The 10378-nt window shown below is 45.3% G+C and overlaps 1 non-coding gene across 1 annotated transcript; it reads left to right on the forward strand.

Moving 5' to 3' along the window:
• Positions 1-379: 379 nt before the first annotated feature.
• Trnas-gcu lies at positions 380-461 on the forward strand. The gene has a single exon. It is a non-coding gene; the product is annotated as a tRNA-Ser (tRNA).
• Positions 462-10378: the final 9917 nt, after the last annotated feature.

The raw sequence follows: 10378 nt of genomic DNA on the forward strand, positions 1-10378 counted from the left end.
GACTCTTTAGATACATGCAATGTTACTAATGGCGCCTTGCTAGGTCGTAGCCATTGACTTAGCTGAAGGCTATTCTAACTGTTGGCTCGGCTAATGAGCAATGCTTCGTCCATGTAGTCGCTAGCAAAGTCGTCCGTACAACTGGGGCGAGTGCTAGTCCGTATCTCGAGACCTGCCTTGTGGTGGCGCTCGGTCTGCGATCCCTGACAGTGGCGACACGCGGGTCCGACATGTACTAATGGACAGCGGCCGATTTAAAGCTACCACCTAGCAAGTGTGGTGTCTGGCGGTGACACCACATTCCTCCCCCGCAAATCGGCGAACGGTCGTGTTATAAGGCTTCCGCCCGCCGTGGGGAGGACCCCATGTTGACGTATGCGACGAGGTGGCCGAGTGGTTAAGGCATTGGAGTGCTAATCCAATGTGCTGTGCACGCGTGGGTTCGAATCCCATCCTCATCGCCAAATATGTTGTGTCTAGACAAGACAGCCTAGACACAATGAGAGGAAGCCGAAAGGCACGCGCTAAGCTAAAGCAGGATGGCGTGAGGTCTGAAACAGGATACGTAATGAATGCTATAAAGAAAAGTACGTAGCTTCTGGAATACTTTAATCCATCCTTTTGGTACATCTGAAGATTGTGGCGATACAAGTGAGACTCTTTAGATACATGCGATGTTACTAATGGCGCCTTGCTAGGTCGTAGCCATTGACTTAGCTGAAGGCTATTCTAACTATTGGCTCGGCTAATGAGCAATGCTTCGTCCATGTAGTCGCTAGCAAAGTCGTCCGTACAACTGGGGCGAGTGCTAGTCCGTATCTCGAGACCTGCCTTGTGGTGGCGCTCGGTCTGCGATCCCTGACAGTGGCGACACGCGGGTCCGACATGTACTAATGGACCGCGGCCGATTTAAAGCTACCACCTACAAGTGTGGTGTCTGGCGGTGACACCACATTTTCCTACTTTCCCTGTACGCGGTATAAATTTTCGATATCGTGCCTCTTGAAACAGCAAACACTTCCCTTGGCTACAAAAGAACCCAACATACGAGCACCAGCAATTTTCCCATGTTTGAACGCTCCGACATAATGCTCTCACGACTACACATAAAACTGTTCTGACCGCGACTGGCACTTGCAACATGTTGCGGACATTGCAAAGCTGGAGTTCGTAGTCAAATATGTTTCCCTTACAGTGTCACGAGCCCGCAGCGCCCTGAGATGGCATTCACTCTCAAGATGGGTAAAGGTCTTAATATTCTAAATTTTTAGTGTAAAATAATATAATCATTAACGAATAACTATAAAGTTAAGCAACATGAGGTCCATGCAGTCTCATAAGTTTATAAAATCCACCCTGCTTTTCTGCGTTACAATCCGTGATCTCCATGAAAGACAATTAGATGTAACGTAGATCTTATAAAAATAAGTAGGCTATGGAGTTGTGATAGGATCTGGGAACACAACTTTAAATCGAATTAATATCGTTGATAAAATAATAATATAATGCTTCATTACAGAGTCGTTATAATTAAAAAGCAGCTACTCACACAGGTCCAGTGTGGGCTGCAGTTAACACATGGCTGATATTCTATTATGTTAATGTGGAACCGATTTACACTGGAAAAAAATAGTTCCAATTTTGACCACTAGGTGCAAACCTGGCACTATGAATGCAAGAAAGACGTGTAGAAATGTTTCCATTTGTAACGGATTACAAATGGGACATGGCAGAAAAGGTCAAACACTGGAGAAAGGCATAATGTTGAGTTTACTATCGCAATTTACACAGTTTGTTCAATATAAGCAATATTTTCAACATTAGCATATCTACACAACTGGCCATTAAAATTGCTACACAAAGAAGATGACGTGCTACAGACGCGAAATTTAACCGACAGGAAGAAGATGCTGTGATATGCAAATGATTAGCTTTTCAGAGCATTCACACAAGGTTGGCGCCGGTGGCGACACCTACAACGTGCTGACATGAGGAAAGTTCCCAACCGATTTCTCATGCACAAACAGCAGTTGACCGGCGTTGCCTGGTGAAACGTTGTTGTGATGCCTCGTATAAGGAGGAGAAATGCGTACCATCACGTTTCCGACTTTGATAAAGGTCGGATTGTAGCCTATCGCGATTGCGGTTTATCGTATCGCGACATTGCTGCTCGCGTTTGTCGAGATCCAATGCCTGTTAGCAGAATATGGAATGGGTGGGTTCAGAAGGGTAATACGGAACGCCGTGCTGAATCCCAACGGCCTCGTATCACTAGCAGTCGAGATGACAGGCATCTTATCCGCATGGCTGTAACGGATCGTGCAGCCACGTCTCGATCCCTAAGTCAACAGATGGGGACGTTGGCAAGACAAAAACCATCTGCACGAACAGTTCATCTACATACATGCTCCTCAGTCCACCATAGGGTGCGTGGCGCAGGGTACCTCGTACCACAACTAGCTTCTTCTCTCCCTGTTCCTCTCCCAAACTGAACGAGGGAAAAATGACTGCCTATATGCCTCTGTACGAGCCCTAATCTCTCTTATCTTATGTTTGTGGTCTTTCCGCGAAATATAAGTTGGCGTCAGTAAAATTGTACTGCAGTCAGCCTCAAATGCTGGTTCTCTAAATTTCCTCAGTAGCGATTCACGTAAAGAACGCCTCATTTCCTCCAGAGACTCCCACCCGAGTTCCTGAAGTATTTCCGTAACACTCGCGTGATGATCAAACCTGCCAGTGCCTCTGAATTTCTTCTATGTCCTCCCTCAATCCGACCTGATAGGGATCCCAAAAGCTCGAGCAGTACTCAAGAATAGGTCGTATTAGTGTTTTATAAGCGGTCTCCTTTACAGATGAGCCACATCTTCCCAAAGTTCTACCAATGAACCGAAGACGACTATCCGCTTCCCCCACAACTGCCCTTACATGCTTGTCCCACTTCATATCGCTCTGCAATGTTACGCCCAAATATTTAATCGACGTGACTGTGTCAAGCGCTACACTACTAATGGATTATTCAAAAATTGCAGGATTCTTTTTCCTATTCATCTGCACTAATTTACATTTATCTATATTTAGAGTTAGCTGCCATTCTTTACACCAATCACAAATCCTGTACAAGTCATCTTGTATCCTCCTACAGTCACTCAACGGCGACACCTTCAGTACACCATCAGCAAACAGCCGCACATTGCTATCCACCCTATCCAAAAGATCATTTATGTAGATAGAAAACAACAGCGGACGTACCACACTTCCCTGGGGCACTCTAGATGATACCCTCACCTCCGATGAACACTCACCATCGAGGGCAACGTACTGGGTTCTATTACTTAAGAAACCTTCGAGCCACTCACATATTTGGGTACCTTAGTTAGGAGTCTGCAGTGGGGCACCGAGTCAAACGCTTTCCGGAAGGAATATGGCATCCGTCTGATACCCTTAATCCATGGTTCGTAAGATATCATGTGAAAAATGGCGAGTTGCGTTTCGCAGGAGCGATGCTTTCTAAAACCGTGCTGATGCATGGGCAGCAACTTCTCTGTCTCAAGGTAATTCATTATATACGAACTGAGAATATGTTCGAGAATCCTGCAACAAACCGATGTTAAGGATATTGGTCTGTAATTTTGAGGATCCGTCCTTCTACCCTTCTTATATACAGGCGTCACCTGCGCTTTTTTCCAGTCGCTCGGGACTTTACGTTGGGCAAGAGATTGGCGATAAATACAAGCTAAGTAAGGAGCCAATGCAGTAGAGTACTCTCGGTAAAACCGAATTGGAATCCCATCAGGACCTGACGATTTATTTATTTTCAACCCATTCAGCTGCTTCACAACCCCAGGGATGTCTATAACTATGTCCTCCATACGGGAATCCGTACGAGACTCAAACGGCGGTATGTTTGTACGATCCTCCTGCGTGAAAGATTTCTCAAATGCTAAATTTAAAATTTCAGCTTTCGTTTTGCTGTCTTCCGTTGCCAGGCCAGACTGATCAGTGAGTGACTGGATGGAAGCCTTTGACCCGCTTACCGATTTTACGTAAGACCAGAATTTCCTTGGATTTTCAGCAAGATCTTTTGCTAAGGTATGACGGTGGTAGTGGTTGTATACTTCGCGCATCGCTCTTTTTACAGCAGCACGAATCTCTACTAACTTTTGCCTGTCCTCATTCTCCCGATCTTTCTTGTCCCGCGAGTGCAACTGTCTTTGCTTCCTGAGCATTCTCCGAATTGCGCTGTTAAACCACGGGGGGTCTTTTCCATCCGTGACCCACTTTTTCGGCACATACTTCTCTAATGCGTGATTTACAATGTGTTTAAAATTTGCCCATAATTCTTCCACGTCCATCGTACCGGAAGTAAATGGAGTCGATTCATTTACTAAGTGGGATGCTAACAACTGCTTATCTGCTCTTTCTAGTAAGAATACTCTCCTAGCCTTCTTGACCGACTTTTTAACTTTCGTAACCATAGTCGTAATGACAACATCATGATCACTAATCCTTGTCTCAACACTGACACCGTCGATGAGGTCTAGTCTGTTCGTGGCTACCACATCTAAAATATTTCCATTACGCGTTGGCTGTCGATTTAGCTGCTCAAGACAGTTTTCGGATAATGTGTTCAAAAGTAATTCATACGACTGCTTGTCTGTACCACCTGTAATGAATCCATAGACGTCCCAGTAGGTAGGTTGAAGTCGTCTCCGGTTAATATAGCATGATCCGGGTACTTCTGCGATACAGAGTGTAGACTCCCTTTGAATGATTCTAGAACTTTCATGGCGGAACCTGGTGGCCGGTAATAACACCTAACAATTAACTTTATTTCTACTAGCCCTGTTAAACGTGCCCAGATAACTTCACAATCACACTCTACTTCGACCTCAGTAGACACAATATTTTTGTCAACTGCAATGAAGACACCACGTCCTACGGTGTCTAATCTGTCTTTCCGATACACGTTCCAACCCTCACTATATATTTCAGAACTTCCTATCTCAGGGTTCAGCCAGGTCTCAGTCCCGTGAATAATTTGCGCGCCACACGCTTCCTGGAGGGCTGTAAATTCAAGAACTTTATTCTGAACGCTATGAAAATTTACTGCTAATATCTTGATAGCTGAAGTGTCTTTACACTGAGCGCGTCCTGATTTCCCTGCCTGCACGTCGACTGGTGAGTGTTCATCAGGACACCTCACACTACTGCCTAGCCTAAAAAAAAAACCATGTGCACGCCACAAGTACTCTGATATCCGAGTAGTCGCTTCCTTTCTGTAGTGCACCCCTGACTTATCTAGGGGCGTCCTACAATTCCCCACCCAATAGCGCAAGTCTAGAAATCTGCAGCCAAGACCGTCACAGAGTCGACGAAGCCTCTGGTTGAGACCCTCCACTCGGCTCCAACCAAAGGACCGCGATCCACTCTGGGAACGATGCTGCAAATAGAGAGCTCTGCTTGCACCCCGCGTGCGAGGCCAGCGGTCTTCACCAAATCCGCCAGCCGCCTGAACGAACTGAGGATCGCCTCAGAACCCAAGCGACAGGCATCACTGGTGCCGACGTGAGCAACTACTTGCAGACGACTGCACCCCGTACGCTCGATAGCCGCAGGCAAGGCCGCCTCCGCATCTTGGATGAGTCCCCCTGGCAGACAAACCGAGTGCACGATGGAATTCTTTCCAGCGCTGTACGCTATTTCCCTAAGGGGCTCCATCACCCACCTAACGTTGGAGCTCCCAATAACCAGCAAGCCTTTGCCCCCGTGTGCCTGCTCGGGCCCTGCTGAATGAGGGGCCACCTGCCCACTGACAGGATGAACGGGCGAGGCCAGCCTCCACATTGACCCTCCGCCTCGAGCGACGCGAACGCGTTGCAGTCCGCCACTCACCCTGAGGTGAGGGCGGCCCCAACGCAGCGGGTACACTAGAAGGTGCCTCGGCGGCTGAGTCAGCGGACGCAGCAAGCGACACCTGGGGTGTCTCAAGTGACGCGCCAGACCCTCCGCCGTCGCTGCACCTCGAGGCAGCAGCCTGAAGGCGGCTGACCATGGCCAACAGAACGCTCAGCTGCTCGCGAACCGCGGCCAGTTTCTCCTGCGCCCGCACAGAGCACGCACACAACCTATCCATCCTACTGATGATATGTGGACGTATAAAGTTGCGACAAATAAAACAGCAATATGCGACTGCACAGTTGCGTCACCAGCGCCAGATTGAGCTGCAATTTATGAACAATTTATGAAACGTCCCCTTAGAAAAATTAAACATGACTGTGCTTAAACTGACACACAATATTTTTAGCGCAACGCAATCTGACTTTCAAAAATCCCTACAAAAGAACGGCCCTGACTAACATTAACCTATACCTTTCACAAATCACTTACCTCACAAAAAATCTTCGTTACTCGAACTACTGCAATACAGCGAGCGCCACTACTGCCAGCTAAATAAAAGATTCAAACTACTGAAGGCACTAACTACTAATAACCATAGTTAGCAAATGAAAGATTTTAATAGAGAACAAACAATGTATTTACCTTAATAGTCATCAAAAGTCATAATATATATAGCAGTTCATGACATCCAGTCTTACAAATTTCAAAACTCCGCCATTTCTCTCCCCACATCCACCACTGCTGGCGGCTCACCTCCAACTGCGCAACGCTACGCGCTGTTAACATCCAGCTGCCCAACACTACAATGGCGAACAACAATGCAAACCAGCCACAGACTGCACACAGCACAGCCAGTGATTTTCATACAGAGCGCTACGTGGCGTTACCAATATAAAACCTTAAACAGCCTACTTACAAATTACTTACGAAATAAGCAATCAAATGACCACGACTACGCCACTATACAGATATTGCAATGCGATCCTACCCCTGTCTTAGTACAAAAGACAACCGCCTACGCGATGTTACACTCTACTGTTATTAAAATTTGATACTACTCCTTTCTAATTCGAAAATACGCAAAGATCATAAAAATTTCACCACGCAAGCACACAGACTCACAAAGTAATTTGAATGAAACCTGCGGAACTAATACGAAAAACTGAATATACGACTAGTTTCTGCTACTGCTGCTCGCACACGTCACTCTGCAAGCACAGATGAAACTGCACTGGCCTCTGTTTGCTGCTACCTCAACGTTCGACGACGTTTGCAGCAGCATGGATTATCAGCTCGGAGACCATGGCTGCGGTTACCCTTGACGCTGCATCACAGACAGGAGCGACTGCGATGGTGTACTCAACGACGAACCCGGGTGCACAAATGACAAAACGTCAATTTTTCGGATGAATTGAGTTTCTGTTTTCAGCATCATGATTGTCGCATCCTTGTTTGTCGACATCGCGGTGAACGCACATTGGAAGCGTGTATTCGCCATCGCCATACTGGCGTATCACCCGGCGTGATGGTATGGGGTGCCATTGGTTACACGTCTCTGTCACCTCTTGTTCGCATTGACGGCACTTTGAACAGTGGACGCTACATTTCAGATGTGTTACGACCCGTGGCTCTACCCTTCATTCGATCCCTGCGAAACCCCACATTTCAGCAGGATAATGCACGACCGCATGTTGCAAGTCCTGTACGGGCTTTTCTGGATACAGAAAATGTTTGACTGCTGACCTGGCCAGCACATTCTCCAGATCTCTCACCAATTGAAAACGTCTGGTCAATGGTGGCGGAGCAACTGGCTCGTCACAATACGCTAGTCACTACTCTTGATGCACTGTGGTATCGTGTTGAAGCTGCATGGGCAGCTGTACCTGTACACGTCATCCAACCTCTGTTTGACTCAATGCCCAGGCGTATGAAGACCGTTATTACGGCCAGAGGTGGTTGTTCTGGGTACTGATTTCTTAGGATGTATGCACCCAAATTGCGAGAAAATGTAATTACATGTAAGTTCTAGTATAATATATTTGTCCGATGAATACCCGTTTATCATCTGCATTTCTTCTTGGTGTAGCAATTTTAATGGCCAGTAGTGTATCAAGTTTCGCTGGCATACGATAATTACACCTCACACTGGACCTCCGTGAGTAGCTGCACTTTAATTATAACCACCCAGTACAGTTTTTTGTTCTTTTCTTTTCCAAAACTCTCACAATAACTTGCAAGTCGGACCTGAAGTTCTGGTACCCGTGTGCGACCACAATAACAGGAAATATGAAAATGGGTTTAAAAATGCCGGTAAATCGCATAAGTGATACAGCTCCGGGTGGTAATGAATCCTTTATTGTGCTCATTACGCTTTTCGGATGTACCCCATCATTAAATGACCTGGTCAGAAATAATGAAGACAAATGCAAATAATGTTGTTGTTATGGTTTCAGTCCTGAGACTGGTTTGATGCACTTCTCCATGCTCCTCTATCCTGTGCAAGCTTCTTCATCTCCCAGTACCTACTGCAGCCTACATCCTTCTGAATCTGCTTAGTGTATTCATCTCTTGGTCTCCCTCTACGATTTTTACCCTCCACGCTGCCCTCCAATACTAAACTGGTGATCCCTCGATGTCTCAGAACATGTCCTACTAACCGGTCCCTCTAGTCAAGTTGTGCCACAAGCTCCTCTTTCTCGCCAATTCTATTCAATACCTCCTCATTAGTTATGTGATCTACCCATCTAATCTTCAGCATTCTTCTGTAGCACCACATTTCTAAAGCTTCTAATCTCTTCTTGTCCAAACTATTTATTGTCCATGTTTCACTTCCATACATGGCTACACTCCATACAAATACTTTCAGAAACGACTTCCTAACATTTAAATCTATACTTGATGTTAACAAATTTCTATTCTACAGAAACGCTTTCCTTGCCATTGCCAGTCTACATTTTATATCCTCTCTACTTCGACCATCATCAATTATTTTGCTCCCCAAATAGCAAAACTCCTTTACTACTTTAAGTGTCTCATTTCCTAATCTAGTTCCCTCGGCATCACCAGATTTAATTCGACTACATTCCATTATCCTCGTTTTGCTTTTGTTGATGTTCATCTTATACCCTCCTTTCAAGGCACTGTCGATTCCGTTCAACTGCTCTTCCAAGTCCGTTGCTGTCTCTGACAGAATTACAATGTCATCGGCGAACCTCAAAGTTTTTATTTCTTCTCCATGGATTTTGAAACCTACTCCGAACTTTTCTTTTGTTTCCTTTATTTCTTGCTCAATATACAGATTGAATAACATCAGGGATAGGCTACAACCCTGTCACACTCCCTTCCCAACCACTGCTTCCCTTTCATGCCCCTCGACTGTTACAACTGCCATCTGGTTTCTGTACAAATTGTAAATAGCCTTTCGCTCCCTGTATTTTACCCCTGCCACCTTCAGAATTTGAAAGAGAGTATTCCAGTCAACATTGTCAAAAGCTTTCTCTAAGTCTACAAATGCTATAAATGTCGGTTTGCCTTTCCTTAATCTTTCTTCTAAGATAAGTCGTAGGGTCAGTATTGCCTCACGTGTTCCAACATTTCTACGGAATCCAAACTGATCTTCCCCGAGGTCGGCTTCTACCAGTTTTTCCATTCGTCTGTAAAGAATTCGCGTTAGTATTTTGCAGCTGTGACTTATTAAGCTGATAGTTAGGTAATTTTCACATCTGTCAGCACCTGCTTTCTTTGGGATTATTATATTCTTCTTGAAGTCTGAGGGCATTTTGCCTGTCTCATACATCTTGCTCACCAGATGGTAGAGTTTTGTCAGGTCTGGCTCTCCCAAGGCTGTCAGTAGTTCTAATGGAATGTTGTCTACTCCGGGGGAGGTCTTTCAGTGCTCTGTCAAACTCTTCACGCAATATCATATCTCCCATTTCATCTTCATCTACATCCTCTTCCATTTCCATAATATTGTCCTCAAGTACATCGCCCTTGTATAGACCCTCTATATACTCCTTCCACCTATCTGCTTTCCCTTCTTTGCTTAAAACTGGGTTTCCATCAAAGCTCTTGATATTCATGCAAGTGGTTCTCCTTTCTCCAAAGGTCTCTTTAATTTTCCTGTAGGCAGTATCTATCTTACCCCTAGTGAGATAAGCCTCTACATCCTTACATTTGTCCTCTAGCCATCCCTGCTTAGTAGCCATCCCTGCTTAGCCATTTTGCACTTCCTGTTGATATCATTTTTGAGACGTTTGTATTCCTTTTTGCCTGGTTCATTTACTGCATTTTTATATTTTCTGCTTTCATCAATTAAATTCAATATTTCTTCTGCTACCCAGGGGTTTCTACTAGCCCTCTTCTTTTTACCTATTTGATCCTCTGCTGCCTTCATTATTTCATCCCTCAAAGCCACCCATTCTTCATCTACTGTATTTCTTTCCCCCATTCCAGTCAATTGTTTCCTAATATCATACAATAC

Source organism: Schistocerca americana, chromosome 8 (assembly GCF_021461395.2).
Source record: "Schistocerca americana isolate TAMUIC-IGC-003095 chromosome 8, iqSchAmer2.1, whole genome shotgun sequence".
NCBI lineage: Eukaryota > Metazoa > Arthropoda > Insecta > Orthoptera > Acrididae > Schistocerca > Schistocerca americana.